Below are 23267 nucleotides of genomic sequence, written 5' to 3'. Positions count from 1 at the left end.
ATAGAATTTATACGTAGGGATACTGACGATATTTTGCAAGAATATTAAATAATTTGTGATCAAATTTAATACAGCATATCTATAGATACACATAGCCTGAAAATAAATGTACATGAAATGTTGAATAAATTGTGGTAAATATTTTAAATATTTACCCTGAATTAAGTATTCTTTCAATGCCTAGAATCTTGATTTAAGAAGCTATGAAAGTTGGGAAGGAGGCAGTGAAGAGCAACTGGCTGGTAAGACAAAAGCATAGTGATGAGACACATACCTTAGCTACTTGTATTCCCCTGAAAGATTCACAATGGTATTTAACTGCTTGTACATGGTAAATTTTAGTTAGAGAGTCTGATTTACAGTCATTAAAATGAAGTGTATAACCAGAATGCCAATTAAGTGTTTCACAGAAATGTAATATTTTTTAAGGAGACCAGATGTTTCAATAAGCTCAACCATTACATTCTCCTCTTGAGAGTCTAGAGATGATTAGGACTTGTCTGAATTAAATTTTGTGAAAACATTTGTTTATATCATTATTCACATTTGCCTATTTACGTGATGGACAATCTTCCAGAATTAACAGCCTTTTGTTCAGTTCTTGTTTTTCTACTAATTATGGCTTATGTAATGGAAAGTCATGTTATTTACACTGGGAACATCTTTGGCAGTTCTTTCTCTATTGTCACTTTTGCCCTTTCTTATTAGAAAGGATTCATCACAATCTTCTTTATTTTTCCCCATGACTACAATCTGGTAATATAACAGTTTAAATAAATAATAATATTCTAATTACATTTTGCTTGCAAATGCCTTATGTAAGGTAGCATGATTTTTTTATATTTACAATTTATATGTTGTTCCTAACTAGCACTTTGTTTTATTTTGTAATTTAATCTAAGAGACTTTTGTTTTAATTAGAAAACTTTGATTTGGCTTACTTTTTTATAACAGTCTTAAAAATTTGACTCAAGCTTCTCTTTTTTTCTGTTACAGAATCAGTAAGAGAGTATGAAATATCTGGATTCAAGTCCACATCATTTATTTTGTATGATCATGAGTAAAAAAATTAAACTGGGAGACGGGACTGGGGAGGGGGGGAGGGATGTTGGGTTTACTGGTGGTGGAGAATGGGCACTGGTGAAGGGATGGGGTATCAAACTTTGTAAGGAAGGAACATGAGCACAAAAATGTATAAATCTGTAACTGTACCCTCACGTTGACTCACTAATTAAAAATAAACTATTAATTAAAAAAAATTAAACTATACCACAGTTTAAAAATTGAACTATACCACACCATTTGTTTACTGAGAGTACTAACAATATTCAAAACATACAGATTTTGTGATTTTTGTATTATATTTACACATTAATACCTACAAAACATTTATATTATATTATTTTCTGTTTTTTATTTTTTAATACTGTGTTATTCATACTTATTAATATGTTTTACCCTTTTCTATATGGTTCACCTTATTTGATTTTATATTACTTAGTATTTAATATACACAACTTACTTTTATTCAACCAGTAGATACTTTTAAGATTTCCAAAATTAATTTTCAAAAATGTTATTTTCAAAGTTACAAGGTAAAGCTTTATACTGGCTCTATCTTAATTCTCTGTACTATAATTCATACACTTAATTAATACATATTTATGAATACATAGAATCACTATTATACTCAACTACTTCATGTTATTGCTCTGCTTTTGTGAAGAATAATAGTTTATTAAGTTCCATAACCATATAAGATAAGATATTGATTAATCTTGGTATTTAATGTCACTAAAATTTTGAGGATATAGTATATCTTTATATTATTATTATATTTTTATTTTAATTAAAATGAATTTGTAAGAAATTATACAGAGAAAGTCTATGTGTCCTTAACTGTTTTTGTGTTAACAACTCAAAAAAAGTATAATACATTATCATAGTCAATTATTTTATATTATTTAAAATAATTAATTTTAATTAATATATTTAAAATTTTAAAAAATATAAATTTTTAAATTATATAAAAAGTATAATACATTATCATAGTCAATTATTTTAAATTATTTATAACTTTATTTGCTGATAAAGTTCACCAAAATATTTCCATTGCCACTTCTTATCATCCAATTCCTTTAATCTTTCATCTAAACCTCTTACAATCTTTATTCTGTCCTACATACCCAATATTCATATGTATACTATATAAATTTAATTAAACCATATGGCATCTTTGAGGAATGGCTTTTTCCTTGCAGCATGGTTATCTAAAGATTCATCTGGGTTGTCACATGGACTGGGTGTTTAGCTTGTTGAAGGGCATCTTGTTTGTATTATTTCTGGCTGTTTTGAACATAACTTACTAAACATTTATGTACATGTCTTCATTTGAACAGAAGTTTTCAGTTATCTCAAATTAATGCTCCGGAGTGCAATCTCTGGGACAAAAAAGAGTTGCACTTCTAGATTTTTAATAAACTGCCAGTTTTCCAGAGCTCTATTATTACCATTCCCTTCTAACAATATATGGTTAACTGATCCCCACTTATGTTATCTTCTAACACCTCTAGCTGTTTAACAACTGTATAGTGATATATTATTATAGCTTTAATTTACATTTTTCAGTTAACCAAATTGCATATATTTTTATTTTCCTGTATATTCAATATATTCATGGAATCTATATCTTGTGTTTCATAAATATTCATGCCCTTAGCCATTTACTAATAAGATTTTTTTCATTTTAAGTAAATTCTGACAAATTTATAGGTTATGTGGCTTGCAAATATTTTTTTCTTACTCTGTAGCTTATCTGTTGCTTCTGCTAAAGGGATCATTTGTAGAACAAATATTTCAATTTGATCAGTTCTAGATTATGACTTTTTTCTTTATCACAAATTGCATTTTAAGCATTTTCTAAGAGCCAAGGATACTTTTCTAGTTCTAGACACCAAAGTCTTTCTACAGTTTTATTGTTTGTTTTATTATATTTGCACACTCCATATTTCTGTGTAACTAATTTTAGCCAAGTTTTTAGGTGTAGGGCCTAAGTTGTACTGTTCTCTCTCTCTATTTATTTCCTATAGATACCCAAATATTCTACAGTATTTATTGTAAGAGTAGCTTTTCTTCATCATATTGCTTTAGCAATTTTGCCATCAATCAGTTGGGTATATTTCTGGTGGGCAATATTTTCTATCCTAAATCCTATTTCTGCCATCTGTGCATGCTTTTATATTTCTATCCCATAACTAATATCCATAGTCTTAATTACCAGAGCTATGTAGTAGGTCTTGAAAAAATTCCTTGCACATCATTTTCTTCAAACTGTTTTTGGCTTTTTTCGTTTGTTTGCCTTTCTATATAAAAATTTTAATCTTTCTAAGAGCACCAAGAAATTACCTTCAATTTTAAAATTAAAGTAATATTAGTTAGATAATTAATTTGTGGAGAAATAATTGCGTTTAATAAAAAATAACCCCTTTGTGTAATATGTGTTTTCTTGAGAAAAAATGCATCTATCAAATATCAACCTTAATAGCAATAGTATCAATAGTGGGAAACCTTCTAAGATTTCCTGCATTAAGTCTTTAGCACACACCTTGGCCCAAAATAATTTTATGAAGTTTACTGATAATAGTTAGGTATTAGGTTTACAGATAATAGTTACAATTAAAAAAAATTGAAAAATCATGTTGTGATTATAAACAACTATATGTATTCCTGTCCGATCTTTATTGAAAAAAATATTTACACAGCAGAATTATGCTTTTTCCTTTTAAATTATTTTGAATTGTAAAGATTATAACTAGCCATGATATCACCTTATTTGGTAGCAGAAGAGAAACTGATTGTCTCTTAGCAACCAGGACTAATGATATCTCTGAGAAGAAACATTTTATCTGTTCAGTTCTAAAATTTTGTTTCTCTGTACTGAAATAACATACATGCAATTAAAGCATTTGCTTGGATTTCAAAATGATTAAGTAATTAGAACTACTACAAATTGTCCTTGGATAAGGTGCCTTGTTTTTAATAAAAACATTGCATATACATTTGAGCAGGAACAGTATGATCTGACTTTTTTTCCTCCACAATCTAGGGTATTGAGAACTGAAATTCTTTCTGTTTGTTTCTGTGCTTTTTAAGCAGTAGGGAAAAATAGGAACATGATTAAATCTCTCTTGAAGGAGGCTGAGGTAGAGATATAAAATAGAACTTCTCAGAATATTTGATATTTAAAAATAAATTTTGGGAATCAGAAAATAAACTGCAATTTCCTGGGACTACAAAAATCACATGTTAAGGAAGATCAAATAAAGTGATCTCTGATTTGAATTCAATGTGAAAACTCATTAAGGGAAAGAAAAACTAATATTACAAAAACAATAATCACTCAGTTTTGTATTGAAAAAGTCATGTTCAACCACTCATTGTCTGCATTTTCTAGTAGCTTATGGGGATATGAATATTAGGATACTCTTTGTCCTTTTCATTTTAAACTTGCAAGCACGCATTTATGAAAAACAAATAGCAACAGCAGTATCAAAACTCCCTATATTTCTTTTACTTCTAGTCCATTAAAATATATGAGGAGCCATAAGATTAGAATAGGAATTTAAAGGAAGTTCCTCCTATATTGGCTTTTGAATTAGTTCCAGTTGAGCACTCTGCTTTTTCTAAGTGCAACAACTTCTTGAATTAAATTATTTCCATGGTAATTTAACAGCTTGAACATTTAGGGAAAAAGCGTCCCCTAAAATAGCTGTTATATGTACATCTATAGAAATAGTGAGTCAGGATAAGAAGACACTTTTTTTTCCCCCTGAGACTTGAGGTTTGAAATATTGATTAAGATTCAGAAGAATTATAAACAGGAACAATGCTAAAGTTCAAGTCCCAAACAGCCTTTGTTCTGGCTAATTTTCCCATAGTTGATGCCAAATAACCTTGAACCCGAGGAATTCATTTAATTTCTTAAAACAGTTTTGGCAATATTCTCAAACTTTGAAAAGTATCATTGAGATTCTCAATACTTTATTCTCTTAGCTCTTCTCATAATGTTGAATGCATCTAATTTTTTTACTTATGTCATTTTATTACTCCTTAGTATTTTCTGACAATACACTACTACTTTCTTGACAAGAGTGTCATTGTAAATCATACTTATATGTTCTATTTATTTAGATATAATATGAAATATTAATATATTTGATATCTAGGTTTATCTAGTTTCATATCTTATATAGACAACTTAAAAATTTAAATATATGATAATACAAAATGCCTTATGAAATTCATGGAACTTTGACAATGGCTTGTTATATACTCTAGACTTGGGGTGGGCAATGGGCAGGGCATGCAAGTAGTACCCAAGAACTTTATTATGGCTTTGTGCTCAAGGACCATTCAATACATGATACCAGGAATCTAACCAATGTCTCCTACATGGAAGGCAAGCAATTTTCTGATGGAGGGAAATAGGCACTGGTAAAAGGATCGTGTTGAAAAATTGTATATCTGAAACCCAATCGTGAATAACTTGTTATTCATGGTGACTAAATCTTATTTTTAAAGGCTAGCACATTCCTGTACTATACACTGTAAATGCTTTCCAACATTATGAAATTTGGAGGATTATTGGAAGACCCACTGTGTTTACAAATAATTTGGTATGCATCATTGCTATTGTTTCAATAAACAGATCAAACACAGGAATTTTAATTATACAAAATATACAATACTGAAATATTGTTAAGTGAGTATATGTATATATACATATTTTACATATATAGAGAGATTTATTTATAAAGATATGTAGGTAGGTTGTGTGGGTATAGTTTGTGGATTTATTGCTGCTACAGTATGGCTTCTAAATTTTATTTTTACTTTTAATGTACTTTTTTACATTTTCTCAGTTCCTCCAAAGGAAACACAATTTATTTTATGTTCAAAGGCTTCCCAAATTTTAAATAGCTCTCATTAATATATTTTATTTTATTGCCCCCTTACGCTACTCAGGCTACCTTAGTTAAGTATCACTTTCTTAGTCACTTTATACTTTCCTAACAATTTCATCGAAGCATTCAAACCCATTTAACATTTTCTCATTTGCTTCTTATTAATGATTTATGTATATTTTTTTTGTTTTTTTTGCTTTTTGAGCCACATCTGGCAATGCACAAGGGTTGCTTCTGGCTTTGCACTCAGGAATTACTCCTGGCCATGCTCAGGGGACATATGGGATGCTGGGAATTGAACCTGGGTTGGTCGCGTTCAAGGCAAACTCCCTACTGCTGTACTATCACTCCAACCCCAATATTAATGATTTATAAATGAAACTTATTTCTAACATTGTTTTTATCTCCATCAGAATTTGGTTTGATGAAGACAAACATTTCTTGGTTTTGCGCACTATTTTTGTTGTTGTTATTGCCTGGATTAATGGCTAGTATAGTTTAGGTATTTGGGAAGTATTTTAAAAATAAATGGAAATTAAGGAATCACTGAATATTCTTAATTAAAGGTAGATAATTATGTTCAGTATTGTATAACAATGACTTGAAAAAATTCCATCCACCTAAAATTAGTGAAAAAGAGTGATTTATGGTGGGAGTGCTGATAGAAGTCAGGGATAAAAGTTTGGACTAAGATGTAAATGGTGGTCTTGTATAAAAAAAACTGTTAAAGTATCTGCATTATCTGATCGTTACTTGGAAATTTGTTGAAAATACAAATCACCTAGCTCTACCTTATATATTTTGGACCAGAAATTGTGTGGGTAGTCTAGCAATCAGTTTTAAAAGCACCCCATGGAATCTGATAACCTCTAAGAAGTAACAACTTATAGGAAAGAAAGGGGTAAGGTAGAGAGAATCCTCAAAAAATATTGCTGGGACCCCTAACACTACTCTCTCTCTCTCTCTCTCTCTCTCTCTCTCTCTCTCTCTCTCACACACACACACACACACACACACACAGAGGCACACACACCTTTATATAAGCATAATGTATTTATATATTTCTATCTCTAGATCTAAAATTATAAGCTGAGAAATGGGGAACTATCTTAATAGCTTTCTGTATCCTATAGCAACCAGAGTGTTATGCAGTAAGTCAATTTTTAAAATGGATTTAGTCATATTTATCTGTAGGATTGAAAGCTTAGTGAAGTAAGTGATTTAGTCTTTCATCTGTAACATGCATTGAATCTTAACTAAATATCGCACTGAGAATAGAACACTGGAGGCCTAAATCCCAGTTACACAAAGAAGATAATCTAATATAGAAGTGAATGCACCACTCCCCTGCAGGACACTGGCCACCTACTTAGAGTGCTACACAGGGGCCTATATATGTCACTCTGCATCTTCTATGAAGCATATTCTTTACATGATGAAATATTAAATGAATTTCTTATGGAAAATGCCTTTCAGATAAAACGAGAGAGAAAGTGAGGAAGCCTGAAGAACAGTCAAATTATGATTTTTGCTTTGACTCTGAGTAGTGAAGGATGAATGAATATATTTCCTGTTCTGCTTTGTAGCCTAGTGAAGGCACAGCAAAACAAAAACAGTTATTAAACCAAATTTAGAATCTGGATAGTGCACTTTCTTCCCAAATAATTGTGCATTAGTTTCACCATTCTTCATCTTTCAGCTGCTCTATAGATAATAAAGGGTATTGCTTTGATATACATGTAGCTATGGACTTCCCCAGATTATTTCTGGAGGGAGAGCAACTGAAAATAGCTTCCTGTATGCCAACTTATAGAAATGTTCTATGTCCAGAGTTTACCCAGAAGAACCAAGAGAGAACTTCCCAGAATAGCTTTCAAGTCATGTATCATGAACCAACAATATCACGAGTTGGGTGGCAAAAGGGGATGTGCTGAATCAAGATGACCAAAGGGACATTAACACAGAGATTGCATAAAAACGGAATTAAACACAGCATCCCACCATGGGCCTTGCTGAAAATATTTACTGGCCAAAGCCAGTATCTCAGGGACACTTGAAGGTTTGGAACAAAGAATCAAGGGTGCTAATAACAATGGTTTTACTGACATTCAGATGCTCTCTGTATCCACTGAGTTGGAAAGAGACCAGGGCTTAATGGATCCAACATGGACCTACCCCAGACCTAAGCTGGGAGCATCCACTCCTATGGTAACTTCTTCCTGACAGACTCCCAGCCCTGTTGGAAGTTTCTCAGTTAGGCCAGAAACCCTGGCCTGATAGGCTTCTAGACTGCCACAACAAGCAGGACCCACTGCTATCCTACCCCAAGAGTCTCTCACAGCTCAGCACAGTGACTATAGGCTCACCAAGGGTCATCCTGACAGGGTTAGTCATGGCCCCTCCTCACAGTCTCCCAGTAGCCCTGGGACTTACAAGTATGCGGCAATGACCAGCGCAGAACTAAGTGTTGTTTCCACAACTTTTGAACACCAGACATAATTTCTTGCCTGAGGAATGAGGGTCACTGTCACTGTTATCCCATTGCTCATCGATTTGCTCGAGAGGGAACCAGTAATGTCTCAATTGTGAGACTTGTTACTATTTTTGACATAGCAAAGATGCCACGGGTAGCTTGCCAGGCTCTGCCGTGCTGGTGAGATACTCTCGGTAGCTTGCCAAGCTCTCTGAGAAGGGCGGAGGAATTGAACCCGGGTTGGCCACGTGCAAGGTGAACACCCTATCCACTGTGCTATCTAAGCACATAGATTTTTTTTCATAGGTGCAATATTGTGCTGAGTCAGAAAGAGACTAGGAACAGATGTACTGAACCCACACTGCCATCACCCCCAAGCTATAAGTGGGAGCAGCCATCCTCGCTAAGAACTAAGGAAAACTTTCCCTAATGGGAGAAACAGTCCTAAATCTCCATGCCAAGGCAAGAGACGCTGAGATTACAGGTTTAATAGATGTTCAGATCCCATTTATTTTTGGTTTGGGGGCCACACCCAGTGATTATCCCTGTGTTTGTGCTCAGTAATCACTCCTGGTAAGGATCAGTGGTCCATATGGAGTGCTGGTGGCTGAATCTGGGTTTCCTGTGTGCAATGCAAACACCCTACTCACTGTACTAGCTCTCTAGTTCAGCACTTTATTTTAAAGTATCAGGAATTGAACCCAGAAAATTACATGTGGAAAATAAGTTCTCTACAACTAGTTCCATGCACAGGAATTTAGAAATTTAGAAATTCATCATTCATATAAGAACAATAGCTGAGAATGTTTCATCTCAATTAGTCCTGCAAAGAACATAAAATAGATATGTAAAAAACAAGGAGACCCCTTTTTCAAAACAGAAACATACAAAGCCTAAGTTAGCTGCATTTCTGTATGGAAATGGAGAGATGGAAGAGAGATGGAACTCCAAAAGGCAACCCCATGTAAAAAATAGTGTCGATCAATCAGACATCATTGAGGGCCTGGGACATAGCCCTGGCATGTGACTCACTGTGGTTTAATGCCACGTATCTCAAGTCCCTGTACCCCAAAGTCCACAAGGCTTTGTGAGTAGCTCCGAACCACCATGATGATGTGTGGTTCCAAATCTAAAAACAAACAAACAAAAAATAACACAATAAGGTGGTTCTAAAATATCAAGTCAGTGGGAATGAATAAGTACTGAGGAATATTTATACATCAGAAATTATAACTTACTATGAAAAGAAATATAAGAGGATAACAGAAAGTGGGAAAATAATCTATGTTCATATAATGGGAGTATTAATATTGTTAATTAGAATGGAAATACAAATGCTATTTAAAAAGACAGTGCTCATGCTCAGCAATAGTAAAGTGAATAAGACATTTTCCTTGCATGCAGCAGACCCAGATCCAGTTCCTGCATACCACATGGTCCCATGCTCGCACCCAGGAGTGATTCCTGAGAAAGAGCCAGTTTATAAGCTCTGGCACAGCTGAATGTAATAAAAAAAACGAAAAGGAAAAAACTGAAACACATCAAACTTAAAAGGTTTTTTTTTCCCCCACCAGAAAAGAAACTCCGAATAAAATTCAGAGACAAGATCCTTGGCTGGACGGAGAGTTCAGTAGGTTGGGCAATTGCCTTGAATGAAGCAGATCTGGACTTAGTCCCCAGCACTATGTATGGTCCCTGAGCATGCCAGGAGTGCTCTCTGAATACAGAGCCAGGAGTAAGTCCTGAGTGCGTCCAGGTGTGACTCAAACACAAAAGCAAAAATAAATGGCCACTCGATGAATGGATTTGCACAGCATACAACGGACATACATAAAACAATCACAAAGTTCAACAACAAAAGAACCAATAACTCATTTTAAAGATGAGAAGACGAAGTATCAAGATAAGTAAAAGGCTTAGAGCTCATGCATAGCATTGGTTCTATACTTGGTCCCACAAGGCCCGCTGAGCATTGTCGTGTGTACCCAGAATTTTCCTGAACACCATTGGAGTAGCTGAAATCATTCCCACACTGTAGATTTGAGCTCGCACCACATCTTCAGACCCTTCCATCAAACACTAGACTGGCTGACTGAAAACTTGCTAGTAGTTGCCTCCAGACTCACAGAAAATTGTTTGGGTGGAGCCCTCAAAAATTGGTGAGAGGGATATAATGATACTTCCTGAATGAGGCATATGAAAAAGTGTTCATCATTCTTTATTCCTAGGGAAATACAAATAAAAATGACCATGAGATATGCCACATCAATTGAAAGGACCTGAAACAGCCAGTATGTCAGGAATGCCATGAGAAAGGAATCCTCTTTAATGGGTGGTGGTAATGTCATCTAGTTCAGCCTCTCTGAGAAACAGACTTCTCAGCAAAGTAAGAACAGACTTGCTATCTGAATCAGGGGTTGCACTTCTTGGAATTGACCCCAAGAACACAAGAACATTAACTAAAAAAAAAAAAGTAAAAATAAAAATAAATTTAAAAAAAAGATTTACACACCTATATTCATTATAGTACTAAATCTGGAAACCACCCAGATATTTAATAACAGATGAATTGATCTTTTAAAAGTTGTGGTATATACACAATAGAATATTACAGTTGTAAGAAAAGATGGAAACTTCTCTTTTACTACAATATAGATAGAGATACTATGTAGAGCAAATAAAGGTGGGGGAGAAGGACAAATACTTGCTGGCATCACTCATTTGTAGTATCTAAACAAAGCAAGGTTATGGACAATATCTGATCAGAACAAACTCATGGATTTGATTATAAAATTGAGGTTACCAAGTGGCATTGGTGACATTGGAAAAGGGATTGAGGGTCGCATAAAAAGAAAAGGAGGCAAACTAGAAATGGTTTTATCAGGACCGTGATGAGGGTTTGGAGCACTTTGGCAGCATTGAAGATAAAGCAACTTTATACAGCAAACGTATAAATGGTAAGCATAATTTTAATTATCTAAAGAATAGTAAACACTTTTAAAGTAATTATGTGAAGGGAAAAAAGGGAAGAAATAACCTGCAATGAGGCATGAGTTAGGTTCAAGAAGTCACATAAAGAATAGAAGTGTTAAGTGCAGAGCATAAAGGGTAATGAAGCCGAAAGGATGTGGAAATGAAAACGTGGGAAGTGGGGCATCTCATAGAAGGCCAGGTGAAAGGCAAATGGATTTAAAAAAAGAGAGAGAGATAGATTTTAGCCAGGATGATTTCATTATTCAATGCTCTTAATGAAGTTAAAGGGTATAAAAGTAATTATACTATACATTTAGAATTTAAATTCACACTAAATGATAGATTCTGATAAAGGTAAATTGATTTTCTGAAATGAGTGTTTTTTGTGATGTGTTTCTAACCATCATGAATTTCTATCCATTGTAAGTAATAATCTAGATTTGAAAATTGAAAATTCCTAAAAGAAGGCATTTCTAATTAGAAAGCAGGGATCTTGTATTTGAGGATATTTTATAATTATAATACATTTGCTTTATATTATAATAAAGCAAACAAAAAATCACATACACAGTTTCATAAAAATCTCTGAGCCGTATTTTTGGAGAGACTAGGGAAACTGATGTATTTGATCCAAGGTTTACTCAAGCAGAGACACTAAGAGAAACTATTCTGTTTGACAAACTTTGTTGCTTCTCTAAAAGACTTTCAACAACTTTAGTCTATAATCCAAATACGAGCTATAATACTTACACATATGAGCTATGATAAATACAATACAACCTATGTGGCAGTCCCTAAGTTTGGAATTCCCTTGAAATAGTTTTCAATAATTTTGGCGACTACTGTTACATCATAATAAGATTGTTTTCTTAGGTCTTTTTAAGGAATAAGAGGTGAATTGCACAGTGCAAAATCTTAATTTGTCCCATTAAATAAAATGATTTGGTAAATAAAAATATTTCCGTGATCCCCTCAGTAATTTCTGTGATAAGTATCTTAGAAATTAACCAGACCAGCCAATTAGAAAGACACATAAACATTGATAAGCCAAAATGAAAATTCTTCCTGCCTATTACATACACATATTAAAAATACGAAAAAAAATTATGCTGCAAAAATCATAATTTTTCTTGCATTGAATGGTTTCAGGATGGTGACTGTGAACTGGGGAAAGGTAATAATTTTATTCCTCCCTTTCGGGGACATTTAGAAATGATTGGAGATATTTAGGTCATCATATAAATGGAGATCTAGTTTCCAGTTAGAGAAGGTGAGAGATATTGTTAAATCTACATAACATAGCACAGTTTCTCTCTTGATAGAAATAATTGTTCAGTACAAAATGGCTATGGTTTTTCGTCTTTTAGACTCTGAAGTTGATTGTATAAGAAATAGCATCATTACTATATATCATATAATACCTTGTCTAAGAAAAAAATCGTAAACCATCCTACAATGGTAAAAAAAAAATAATTGAAATGAGGGACAAGAGGATTGACACACAGTTGGAAGCTTGTCACAAGTCGGGGGAAGAGGGAAGAGGGCAGTTAGGATATGACAATGCCAGTTGGAAATGATGAGTCTAGACAAGAACTGAGTTCTGAAAGTAGGTATAGGCTTAAACATGATGACCTTATGATACCTGTACTGCAAACCATAATAACCAGAGAGAGAGAAACTTTGTAACTATTTATATCAAAGTATCTTAATTAAAAAAAATTCAAAAGCCAAACTCAATCTTTTTTCCAATGAAAGACCCTGCTTTCATTTTATATACGTTTAGTCTAGACACAAATTCGTGCAAAATATTTTGGCTAGTTGCTTCTAACTTTGATGGAAAAAAGGACATAGAGTGGGTGAGAAAGTCCCCCACCACTGCCCCGTCCATATTTCTGATAAAATGAACCTTATCTTCCCTTCAATAAAATCCTTACTTATCATTAAGTCACCAAGTGCAATTACCCTTAACACAATGTTCACCTTTTCTGCAGCTCTGGTTTCACCTCTTAACCCATCAGCCTCTATTCTGTCTCCATCTTATAATTTTTATAGTCCTGTTCTCTGAATTTTAATATTCTCCGATTCTCTCCCTGAACCTCTTCATCTATTTACACTAATATTACCAGCATCTTAACTTTACCTATGCGTTCATGCAGATAACACAGAAATCAATTTCAATATAGCAGATTTATGAGTATACAGGTCAATGAAAGAAATCAATACAAAAGTTATTTTGTAATAAAATATAAGGCAAGCATTAACGTTATAACAAAGAGAACAGAAGAGTGAAAACTGTAAAAGAACAACAGTTATGGTTGGCAGTTATTTATTGAAGGTTACTGTTTTTTCTATATGATTAGGTTGGGCACTCAGATATTTGATCAAACATCTGCTAGATACTCTGTGAAGTCTTTCATTGTTTTCGTGCTTGTCTTAGATGAGATTAGTATTGAAATAAGTAGATTTTGAATAAACCATTTTATTCTCAAAGCTTCTATTAGTGTCCAATTACAATGTATAGAATTCTTCGCCCAGAGTCATCATAATCAAAAGGTTACAAGAAAATAAATATAGATGTGATGCCCGGGTGATAGAGCAGCAAGTAAAGCACTTGCCTTGTATGTGGCTAACCTGAGCTCAATCCCTGGTTCCTCATATGGGAACCTGAGCTCAGGGCCAAAAGAAGTTCTAAACACAACCAGCTGTAACCCCAAACCCAAAACAACAACAAAAAGAAAATAATGGCTATATATATTATTGACTTCTTCCAAACTTAGCCCCATTCATGAATTCAGTTAATATGCATGTAAGAGATTACATTCTTATAAAAATGTTATCATCCAGGCTCTCCGTCGAGATGTGACCTGAGTGGCTGCACGTGTGCGGCCTCTCCATTGCTGGATGACCATGAGCCCAGAGACAAGCTAAACTACTTTTGGTACCAGCAGCTTCTTGCAGAAATGTCTCTAGACTGGGAACTAAGCCACGGCCCTATGCTGCCCCAGGAAAGGAAAGGTTTTTCTTTCTCGGCTTTTCCTTTCTGGCGGGGCAGGGGTGGGGGGGAGGCATGGCGACCGCCATATTATAAGGACCACTAAAGAGAGGTATGAGCTTGCAATGGTGCAATTTCTGGCAGAAATTTCCCTGGACTTAGTTACTAAAATACTAAAATACAGAAATTCAAAACCTCATATATCTTCAGTGTCAGCAATGGAAAACAAATTATCAAATGCTTCCTTTTGAGCAGGTCTGATTTTGGGAGGAAACCCCAAACAATAATAGTGAGTTCTTTTTGTGGAAATATTGAATGTAATCAAAGTAAAGAGAGTAAATTATCAGCTATGCAGGCGGGAGGAGTGGGAGGGAGAGGAGGTGTGCTGGGGTTCTTGGTGATGGAATATGTGAACTGGTGAAGGGATGGGTGTTTGATCATTGTATAACTGAGACTTAAGCCTGAAATCTTTGTAACTTTCCACATGGTGATTCAATAAAAAAAAATTAATTAAAAAAATTTAAAGTTATCATCCATTATATACCTATTCTTCACTCAAGATGTGTCTGTATACTTACTGTATACATCTAAGACTGAGAGTGAGTGAGAGCAAGAGTGATAGAGAACAAGAAAAACAAGACTACAAGAATCAGGTCCTCCTAGTACCTCCAGGAGTAATTCCTGAGTACATGACCCAGGAATAACCCCTGTGCCACTGGGTGTGACACAAAAGGCAAACAAAGAGAGAGAATTTAAACTCCTAGACTGGATTATTTTTTCAGGCGAGTCTGGCAAACTCCCCGTGTCATATTCATATGCCAAATACAGTAAGTAACAATGATGGGTCTCATTCTCCTGACCCTGAAAGAGCCTCTAATCCGGCACCATTGGGAAGGATGAGTAAAAAGAGGCTGCTAAAATCTCAGGGCTAGGACAAATGGAGATATTACTGGGCCCAGTCGAGCAAATTGATGATCAACGGGATGACAGTGACAGTGATTCTCAGAGCATGGATGTACCACATCCAGGCAAAGGACTTAAGGGGAAATAGTTTCCCTGAGGAAGAGGAAACTCTCCTCCAAACTGCCTTTGAACATGAGCAACATTAACCATCATTCCTATTTTCTTGCATCTGGCCTGTCTTTGAGGTTTAGCCCCACAACGTTCTCTCCTCTCTCTCTCTCTCTCTCTCTCTCTCTCTCTCTCTCTCTCTCTCTCTTTCTCTCTCTCCTTATTCGGCTCTCCTTTTCTTCACCAATTCTGAAACACACACCACACACACACACACACACACACACACACACACACACACAAACCATTACCATTTCAGTGATTCTATTCAACAGGAGAATATTGAGCAATAGAGAGATTTATAAAGAATGGTTTAAAGTTCTAACAATTAATCAGGAGAGATTATCTTTAGAATTTTGATAGATTCAACTAGTGCTAGGTGTTCAGTAGTATCAAATAGTACCCTACAAGGAGCAGTAGTGAAAGACCCAGTGCATGACAATCTTTCAATGGTAAAACTAGAGAGAGATTTTCCAGTGGCATACTGAAATATAACTTTCATGAATTAAAGAGTGAGAAGAGTGAATTCATATGAGATTGGTGACATTAGGACACAATAATTTCAAGATACTTTATGCTATAAACATAAAAATTATATATAATTGCATATATTATATATTACATTATATAATATATAGTATATAATATTTCACAGTCAAGTAAAAACCCCTTTTGCTTTTCCTTTCACACTCCATCATCCTCTGTTCTGTATTAAGTAACACCTTTAGTGATATGTAATTCAAATAGCATAAAACTCACTTTATGTATACAAACTGGTGGTTTTCAGCACATTCATAAAGGCATAAACCACATACTCTGATAATCACACTTCTGTTGAGTTATACTTTTCCCAGCCTTCCACTCATTGTTCCATATTTATCTCCTTAAAGTACAGGATAATTAGGTCTCTTCTGATCCAAAAACCTGTAACAATCTCAGTTCACTCAAATATCTGTACTTTTCAGTCTGTCTTTCAAGGCCTTCCAGACTGTGATCTCTTTCACACATTCTCTACTCCCACAAAGATAAATGATGTACATTTTTTAATTATGAAAAGCCATTTGGTTTTCTAGAACATGATGTTCCCCTAATCTGTACACCCAACTCCCACAAACCTTACATCACATATAATTTCTACTCATAATTCAAAATTAATTTTTTATGCCATCAACCTTAAAATGTCTTTTCTGTACTTAAATTCAGATCATCTAAAGGTAAGTTTGTGTTGTATAAGAAAATATATGAATGATACATTTTTTAAAAAGTTTAAAATTGTTTAATAAAAAAATTCATGCATGAACATTTATAGCTAGAAAGGTAATGTTCAACTATGGGAATTCAAGCTATTTCTTACTTCTTGTTTTGCCCATAGTATAGTTTGAGCTATGACCCATACCAAATAGGAATTTCATTCACATCAAAGTGTCAAGATAGAAATAAGGAAAAGCAGACAAAACCATATTGTAACTCTCTTTTAAACAACTTATATGAAAACTTACACATACAACTTAAAATTGTGACTCACTGACAAGATTTAGTCCATAATATCACTGTGTCAACAATGTAGGTGTTGAAAAGATATACCTCCACTTTCACAATTAGTATGCAATGAGGAGAATGCTAATTGCAACAGACAAGATTGCAAGTTTCTATTAGAAAATTTTTGAACTTCTGTTACAGATATTTGGATAATAATCTTATTCCTATTTAAAGCATAAATACATAAAGTTTTGCATCAGTGCAGTCTTCAGTTTTTTTTGTCACACAAAAATGTGAGTTTGCATGATGAAAAATAACACCATCTGAATTCAGAGCCAATTATTATATATAAGATTGTAATATAGGATTAACTGGAAAAATGCATTGGAATACAAAGCATAGTTAAGAATTAAGATTATTTCCAGATTTTTAGAACTGACCCCATAAATTTACCCTAGCAAAAATTTCTGTGATTATAGATTTACACTCTTGGATCTTGTTCTGTTGATTCTTAAGTGGAGGATAAACATAAGGATGCCTTATACTCAGAGTAGACTAACTAGTTCAAGAAATGGCCCTGAGAAATGAAAGAAATTTTCCAAGTGAGCAAGACAGGTGATGCTTGCTCAACACCAGTTTTGCAAATGAGACTTACTAACATGTAACAACTTACTAACATGTAAGTTGTTTATTTTTAATCATTTCTTCAAATGAAGGGTGAAGGAAATACTATGGAATGTTCTTTCCTTAATTTTACTCTTGGACAGTAGAATAAAACTCTAATATAAAGAATGAAGAGTAGGCACTTAGAATTTTCTTAGAAAAACATGTTATGTGTATTTGTTAAAGTCTCTGACCTTACATCTTGGATGTCATTAACAATGACTCCTCATCAGTTACATAATAACTATAATACAAATCTAGAGTAACTTGGATTTATCTGTCACTGTCACTGTCATCCCATTGCTTATCCATTTGCTCGAGCGGGCACCAGGAATATCTCCATTGTGAGACTTGCTACTGTTTTTGGCATATTGAATATGCCACGGGTAGCTTTCCAGGCTCTGCCATGTGAGCAAGATACTCTCAGTACCGTGCCAGGATCTCCGAGAGGGGCGGAAGAATCGAACCAGGGTCGACCCAATGCAAGGCAAACACCCTACAACTGTGTTATCACTCTAGCCCCCAAATCAGGTTAGCAATCATTTTCAGAGATATCTTACAGAAATCAGTAAAATGAAACATTAATTGCATTTATTAAAAATATATTAAAACAATTTATCTAGATACTACCAGAGGGAATCAGACAAGAATATTTCGTGTAGTGAGAATAATGAGCATGTACGCACAGAGAAAGCTATTGTGACTAGAGAAAAACTTTAAAAAATTGATCAAGGTTAGGGCATTTGCCTTGCATGCAGCCGACCCGTGTTCGATTCCCAGTATCCCATATGGTCCCCCAAGCACTGTCAGGAGTAATCCCTGTGCATCGCAGGGTGTGATTAAAAAAAAAAAAAAAGTAGGCTTTGCGACCTCCCGATATCTTTAGCTTACTTCTCCCTCTGGGAGAAACTGGCAATCTTCTGAGAGTTTCCTGCTCACATGGGACAGCCTTGCAAGCTTCCCATGGTGTATTCATATGAAAAATCCAGTGACAAGCTGGATCTCGTTCCCCTGACTCTGAAGAGCCCCCAGTGCAACATCGTTAGGAGGGCCGAGTCTAGATAGACTTCTAAGATCTCAGGAAAAGGACTAAATGAGATGTTACTGAGCCCACCCAAGAAATCGGTGATTAACGGGATTTTGTGATTCGTGATCATGGGTAATGGAGAGATAGTACAGTGGGTAGGGTGCTTGCCTTGCTTACGACTACTCAGGGTTTGAGTCCTACTGGTATGGTAGCCTGAGCATCACCAAGAGTCATCCCTATGCACAGAGCCAGGAGAAATGCCTTGGCGCTGCCATGTGTGGCCCTCCCACCCCCAAAATATAACAATTATTTAGGGCCTGGAAAGACGCTTAAATTGCTAAAGCCTATACTTGCATGTTGCAATTCTAGAATTCACTCATGGCACCGACATTGCCAAGTACAATCTAAGGGGAAATTTGCCTCTGGGTCCAGAGAGGTCTCAGAGGGCCAGAGAGATAACACAGGAGGTGAGGTGCTTACCTGAGCTAGACCAACCCCAGTTCAGGCGCCAACACCACATTTGCCCTGTCACCTGGAGTCACCCCTGAACACAGAGCCAGAAACTGAAGGCAAGGACTGTGTGCATAATAATACGTGCTTTACTGCTTATGATTTTTATTGGTGCTGACAGAGAGTCTTTGTTCAACAATGGCAGAATCACAAAGCAAGAATGCTCTAAGTTCCTGTTTAAGAATGATTTTTTCCGTCATATCTGAGCCACCATCTAGCTGGGTGAAGGAAGGACTCTAGGTTGAAGGTTTTCTTCTCTCCGCACTAACAGACCATCGTTGTTCCACTTCTTTCTTGCCTGAAGGGTTTCATGCGAGATCTACCGTGACTTTTATGTTGTTTTTCTTCCACTTGAGGTCTTTCTTGCCACTTGAAGTTGTCTCTCTTTTGGCTTCTCACTATGTCGATTACAATGTGCCTCCCTTCTCTTCTAGTTGACTTTATTTTTTGCTATTTTGCTCCAGGACTTCTAGATTTTCCCACAGACCAGATCTTCTACCCAGACCGTAGAAGTTCTCAACTAATTATCTCTTTGACCAATTGCTCTTCCCTTTTCTCTTTTTCCCCCTCACTTTCCAGTGTTTCTATAATTTGGAGGTTATTCTTCCTGCTTTACTCCACTAAATATGTTTTAATTTTGTAGGTTTGTTGGGAGTATCCACCTAAGCATCACCAGGAGTGATCCAAAGGCAGAAAAACCTTGTTCCTTCCAGATCTCTGTGTTCAAGGGATTGCTTCAGCTGCACTCTCTGTGTCTCTAAATTATAACTGCCATTTGGTTGTTTAGTGATGAAGACTGACATGGACACAATTTATTTCACTATCAGGATATCAACTTTATGTGATGAATATTTCTGTCTCGTGTGAACTAAATATTTACATATACATAAATATGTATATCTTTATAAATATGACAGATGGGTGAAAATATACATAGAAATGAATTGTTAATATGATGCTAGAATTTTTTAAAGTAGATATAAAATTTTAAATACAGTACCCTTGTTAGAACAGTGACATTCTAATATTCATTCCCTTCTGTGTGATATTTCTGCTGCCATTATAGTTTGAATGAACTCTTTTTGATGTTTTATTAATACTGTGCTTTAGATGTAGCCATAGAAAAAAAATCCAATTGAATACATCCAATCAAAATTTGATTTTAATAGAGGTATTTTGGTTTTATTTTATGAATAATGCAAACGTATACTGTGTCTTTATCTTGAAAATAGTAATAACTAAAAAATAAAGATGAATAATAATAAAAAGATACTACTGTACAGGGCTGAAGAGAGAAACGGGGTTAAGACACTTGTATGTGGCCAACCTGTTTAAACTCCAGTACTACATTATTGTCCAAGAACTGCCTAGAATGTCCCCAAAACTAGAGCTGGGAGTAACCCCCAGAGCACCACTGAGTGTAGTTTAAATCCACAACTAAAATAAATAAAAATGCTGCACTATTTTCTCCATAATGTTTGACTACCTCAACTATAAGATATCAACATAACGAAACATATTATCAACTTGTGATAATATGGAAAGTGGTCATTCATTCTACATTGTTAATCCAAAAAGAATAAAATTGATATTCTCAGAAAAAAATTAAAATAACTGCTAGCACAAAATAAGTTTATTGATATTAACTAGCAAGAACACAGTATCAATTGTTACTCTTCTTTTACAGACACAATGCTTGGCTTAAACAATCTTAACTAGTTCTGCATCATTAGTCAGACCTTCAGTTTAATTTTTTAATGTTTTCCATTATTAACAAAAGTTAACAGAGTCATTTATCCAAAATATTGACAACAGCAATGTTTTGTGGTGGAAAAGTTGGTCTTCTAGAATTTTGGTAAATACATAAGTACGTAGAAAATTTTCATAAAGAGCACTTGCAGAGACCGCCGAGATGTGATCCCGGGGGCCGCACACAGCTGCACAAGCGTGAATCCAGACCCAGCAAAACCTCTTTCGGCATGGGCAACTCCTCGCAGAATGTCTCCAGCCTGAGAACTAAGCCTCGGCCCCGTGCCCGCCCAGGAGGGGAAAGGTATTTCTCTCTCTCGCCTCTTTCTCTCCGGGGATGAAGGGTGCGGTGTCCGCCATATTAAGACGACCACAGATTGCGTTTTCAAGCCTGCAATGATCCAATATCTGGAAGAAATCTCCCTGGACTTAGTGTTAAAGTACAGAAATTCGAAACCGCGCGGCCGCAGTACTTATTTGTCTTCACAGTAGGTCTGAATCTAGTGGGGTACTCCTAACAACAATAGTGAGGTTGGTGTTGAAATATTGAATGTAACCAAAGTAAACAGAATATAAATGAAACTTATCAGTTACAAGGTAGGGGGTGGGGGGCGGGATGGGAGGTGTACTATGTGGGGTTTTTTTTCATGGTGGTATATGGGCTCTGGTGAAGGGATGGTTGTTTCAGCATTGTATAACTGAGACCTAAGCCTGAAAGCATTGTAATCTTCCACACGGTGATTTAATAAAATAAAATTTTTATTTAAAAAAAAAGAGCACTTGCAGAATGGATAACAATATTCTTGAAACATATTTGACTAGGTGTTTACTCTATAAATTACCACAGACATTTAAATAAAAACCTAAGAATGATGTTAAGCTATTTTTAACTAGCACAAAAATATTTTCATGTGTAATGCAAATTTATTTGCCAGAAATAATGAGATTGAAATCATCTTCACCAGAAAATACTATTATCTTCAGCAAATAAAGTAGCATTGTATAGTAATTTTCAGAAGAGGAATATTTGAGAATAAGACAAACTAAGACAACTATTTAAACTAATATTTGCTTTATAAAGTAAAACAAAAAAAAGTTAATGCTTTTTATAAAATGAATTTTATAAACATACACTCTAACAGTACTCAATGATTCTTAACATTATTCTGTTTGCCATAAATTTTGTCATATAATTAATTGTATGGATTTTCAACAATTGGTTTTTTTGTTGGAAAAGAAAAAGTAAGTTTAATGACAAGTAATTCTATTTACTGAATTTATTTATTTATTTATTTATTTATTTTGGTTACACCTGGCGATGCACAGGCTTTACTCCTTGCTCTGCACTCAGGAATTACTCTTGGTGGTGCTCAGGGGACAATATGGAATGCTGAAATTCCAACCCAGGTTGGCCGTGTGCAAGGCAAACGCCCTATCCGCTGTGCTATCGCTCCAACTCTACTGAATTTTTATTATTGGCATTTTTAATATGTGTTTGAAAGAATACACATGTATCAGTTTACATATTCATGTTTATAAAGGGAAACATCTGTATATAGAGATATATACACATACACAGAGAGATAATTATAAACAAATACTGTGTCTGCACTTCATTTTCTTTCTCAGTGTTTTGCAAAATTTGTAAAAACATTGTCTCTGAGTGAGCCACTGATAAACAAAGAAAGGAAAAATATTCAATATGACTAATGCATTAACTTGCCAGATTACATAACTGAAGAGTAAATGAGAATTTCCAATTCTATATTCAACTTAAATATTGATATTAGGCTGGAATTTTTCTAATGAAACAGTATAGCACTAATTTTCTTATAGAATGATGAATTGTTATACAGATAATATAAGAATTTTCTATCATGAAACAAGACATTTTCTCAATCCTATAAATTTCTTAATTTATCAATGTATCAAAGACAAAATAAAGATCCAATTGTTTAGAAGATGAAAGAGAATTTATGGCTTAAGTCTGAAACATGCAGGTTTACTAACTTTTTAACATAATTTATATTTTCAGTTGTGGAGGCTAATGAGTTTTATAAAACTCAAAAAAATGTTTACTCAAGTTGTTTGATTATTTAGAAAAAATCTCAGGAAATACAGTTTGGTAGAGTTGTTACATAAGGTTAACTTATTTATTTTATCAAAATGTGCATATGGGGTAGCCATCATAACCCAATAGCTCCTAGTCAATTAGCATATATTCATATTTTGATAAATATTGATGACTGAGGACATAAACAAGAAAGAAGTGATTAATAGAGAATCACTTTCCTCATTTCCTCTTTGATAAATGTCACTAATTGTGTCCATATAGAATTCAGGTACAGCATAACACTCTGTGGGACC

The sequence above is a fragment of the Sorex araneus genome, chromosome 10 (genome assembly GCF_027595985.1).
Source record: "Sorex araneus isolate mSorAra2 chromosome 10, mSorAra2.pri, whole genome shotgun sequence".
In the NCBI taxonomy this organism is placed as follows: Eukaryota; Metazoa; Chordata; class Mammalia; order Eulipotyphla; family Soricidae; genus Sorex; species Sorex araneus.
Note: the sequence above shows the minus strand (reverse complement) of the source record.